Below are 3,951 nucleotides of genomic sequence, written 5' to 3' on the forward strand. Positions count from 1 at the left end.
AGCCCTTTCCACCTGCCCTTGGCAATTCCCACCAGAGCCCTGCAAGACAGGTGGGTATTTGAAACCAAACCAAACAAGTTGGGGTTTTTGTAGCACGTTTTTTTAAGTGTGGGTTTTTTAAAAAAAGGTTGTCCTGTCTCTGCCCACTCTAAGAGTCCTGTAGAGGTGGTGCTTCCTCAAGAGCAGAAAGAGACTGAGCTGGTTGCTAATAGTTGCCACGATGTCATAGGGATATGAGGTCACTCATCACAAAGGGTTTGTGAGTATGGATCCCTACAAAGGACATTCTATAACAGCTTGTCAAGGCTGATTCCCCACTCTGGCACTTTGAGTGCAGAAGGTGGGGGCCTGCAAGGATTTAAAAAATTAATACTGGCCACTCCAGGCTGATATTAAACACCCAAATTTACAGCTTCTCTCTGACCTTGGATGGGTAGATGCTGCCACCACCTAAGTGCAGAAAACGCCTTTGAAACCAGAAAGGCGCACTTGGGAATTCCTTCCTGTGGAATACCCTAAAGCTCTTTCACCTCCCCTCTGGGGAAGAGCTGAGAAAGAAAAACAAAGAAAATTAGCTAGTGTCAACAGCTGATTAAACAACATATGCACAAACCTCTTACAATGCCAAAAATCCAATAATGTTCTTAGGTCTATCAATGGCTATTAGCCAGGATGGGCAGGAATGGTATCCCTAGCCTCTGTTTGCCAGAAGCTGGGAATAAGCGACAGGGGATGGATCACTTGATGATTACCTGTTGATTCACTCTGGGGCACCTGGCATTGACCACTCTTAGAAAACAGGATACTGGGCTAGATGGACCATTGGTCTGACCCAGTAGGGTCATTCTTAAAAAAGGTAAATTTTATTAAAAACAAACAAAGAAACGTGGCTCTTTTGGTCAGGTGCCCACTCCTTTCCTTTTACCTGTGAGCTTGTTAACCCTTTAGAGGTAAAACAAGTAGAGAACAGCTACTAATGGGTTTTATAGCTAACTGTCTGGCTGGCTGGCCATAAAAGGGAGCTACCCCACTTTCATTTATCACCCCTCCCAAATCACAGACGTGCTGGCCAGCCTGGTTCAAGTTGGGTCCACACCGGCTGGGATTTCTGCCTGGAGATTTAAAAAACAGAGTTAATAAGATACATGTACCTCTAAGTTTACTACTAATTACATGAAGAACTAAACAGTACTTTTCACATTTTAAGGACTACAGTGACTTAGAAAACAGGGACATTTTTACCCACTGATTCTGGGCAACTTTCCCGGGAGATTGTATCAGCCACTTTATTGTATTTCAAAACCAAAGTCTTGAAGAGCTAAGATCCACCAAAGAAGTTTTTTGTTAGTCTCTTTGAACGTGTGAAGCCACTTCAGTGCAGCATGTTCAGTCTGCAGGTGGAACTGCCATCCCCAAATATATGGGCATAGCTTCTCTAGAGCATACACAATGTCTTAATATTCTTTTTCTGAGACTAACCAGTGGCTTTCCCTCTCAGAAAGTTTTTTGCTGAGAAACACAACAGGATGGAATTGTTGATCTGGTCCTTCCTGCATTAAAACTGCTCCTACACCGCACTCAGATGCATCTGTGGTTACGAGGGTGAGACATAGCGCCGCCTTAAGGTGGTGTGACTAAGTTCCTCCTCTACCTTGGTGGGTCCTGCGCTTATTGGCGGATTTGCTCACCTGGTGGAACCCACAGTCCTGATCAGGAGTTGGGAGGTTTGGGGGGAATCCGGGCCCACCCTCTACTCCAGGTTCCAGCCCAGGGCCCTGTGGATCTCAGCTGTCTATAGTGTCTCCTGTAACAGCTGCATGACAGCTGCAACTCCCTGGGCTATTTCCCCATGGCCTTCTCCAAACACCTCCTTTATCCTCAGCACAGGACCTTCCTCCTGCTGTCTGAGAATGCTTGTACTCCTCAATCCTCCAGCACCACATCCTCTCACTCTCAGCTTCTTGCTCCCAGCTCCTCACACGTGCACCTCACTGACTAACTGGGAGGCTTTTACCTAGTTCCAGCCAGCCCTTGATTGGCTTCAGGTGTCTCAATCAATGTAGCTATCTCCACTGCCTTCTAGAAATATCTTAATTGGCCCCAGGTGTCTTGATTAACCTGGAGCACTGCCATTTGGTTACCATGGTCCCAGGGATTTGTTTAGCCTGGGGCTAACATACCTGTTCCTCACTATTTTACTGTAGCCATCTGGCCTTGCCCCATTACAATGGTTAAAGGCTTTCTGACATTTCTCAGTCCACTGAACTGCGTTTGGCTGTTTTTTCCTGGTCAGGTCTGTCAGTGGGGTGGCAATTTGGCTGTAGAGTGGTACAAATAATTGGTAATACCCAGTCAAGCCCAAAAAGGATTGGACCTGCTTCTTTGACTTAGGAACAGGCCAAGTTTGGATAGTATTTTGTTAGCCTGTAGGGGGTTGATAGTTCCTTGATCCATCTGCTGTCCAAGGTATGTTCCCCTATTTAGGTCTATTTGACTTTTTTTTTCTTGCCTTAACAGTTAATCCTGCCTCCCTTATGCACTGGAAGACAGCTTGGAGGGGTTTCAAGTGTTCTGTCCATGAATCTGAGAATACGGCCACATCGTTAAGGTAGGCAACTGCAAATTCCCCAAATCCATCCAGAAGGTTATCTACCAGTCTCTGGAAGGTGGCAGGTGCATTTTGCAGTCCAAAAGGGAGCACATTAAATTCATACAGCCCTAAATGGGTGATGAAGGCTGACATTTCGTTGGCTGGGTCATCTAGCGGCACTTGCCAGTACCCCTTAGTAAAGTCTAAGGTGGAGACTAACTGGGCATCTCTGCATGGCATTGGATAGTTGTTTGGGTAAGTTACAGCATTTAGCTTACTGTAGTCCACACAAAAGAGTATTTCCCCATCTGGTTTGGGAACCAGAAGCATTGGAGAGGCACATGCACTCTCAGAGGGGCGGATTACACCCATCTGTAACATGTCCTTGATCTCCCTTTCTATTGCAGTTTTGGCTTGCAGAGCCATTCGGTAGGGTTGGGCTCTAATTGGGAGAGCATTACTTGTGTCAATGGAGTGGTAAGCCCATTCTGTCTGTCCTGGGGTGGCTGAAAACATTGACGTGAAGCTGGTGCACAGCTCCTGGTGCACAGCTGCTTACGCCCAAGGGTTATGGAAAGGCTCACCTCTTCTACGCCACAGTTGCTTTTTCCTTCTTAGTAGACTCCTTCAGGTCACTCAGTGCCATCTGTCTCCTGGGCTGTAAACTGGATAACCTTGATTTCTCAGGAATAAAAGGACTTTAGAGAATTCATGTGGTATACTTTAGGTTTTAGGGTAGGGTCTGGAAACACTATAAGGCAATTAACAGCTCCCAGGCACTCTTGGACCATAAATGGCCCCTCCCATGATGCTTCCATCTTATTGGCCTGGAGCACTTTCAGGAGCATGACTTGGTCACCTATGCTGAAGGAACGCTCTATGGCATGTTTATCATACCAGGCCTTTTGCTCTTGTTGAGCATCCTGTAGGTTTTCTCGAGCAAGGGCTAAAGAGTCCTTGAGGGTGTTTTGCAGGTTGGTTAGAAAGTCCAGAATGTTAGTTCTCAGAGAAGATGTAACCCTCTCCCATTGCTGCTTCACCCACTTTAATGGCCCCTTAACTTTGTGGCCATATACAAGTTGAAAGTGTGAAAACCCCAAACTGAGATGTGATGCAGCCCTGTAGGCAAAGATCACCTGCTATAACACCCAGTCATTGGAGTGCTCCTTCATGAATTTACGTATCATGGCCCCCAAAGTCCCATTAAACTTCTCCACTAAGCCATTTGTTTGGTGGTGGTAAGGAGTGGCAACCAAGTGGTTCACCCCATGAGTTTCCCAAAGATGTTTAAGGGTCCCTGCCAGGAAGTTAGTTCCCAAATCAATAAGGATGTTTGAGGACCAGCCTACCCTGGCAAAAAT

The sequence above is a fragment of the Gopherus flavomarginatus genome, chromosome 9 (assembly GCF_025201925.1).
Source record: "Gopherus flavomarginatus isolate rGopFla2 chromosome 9, rGopFla2.mat.asm, whole genome shotgun sequence".
In the NCBI taxonomy this organism is placed as follows: Eukaryota; Metazoa; Chordata; order Testudines; family Testudinidae; genus Gopherus; species Gopherus flavomarginatus.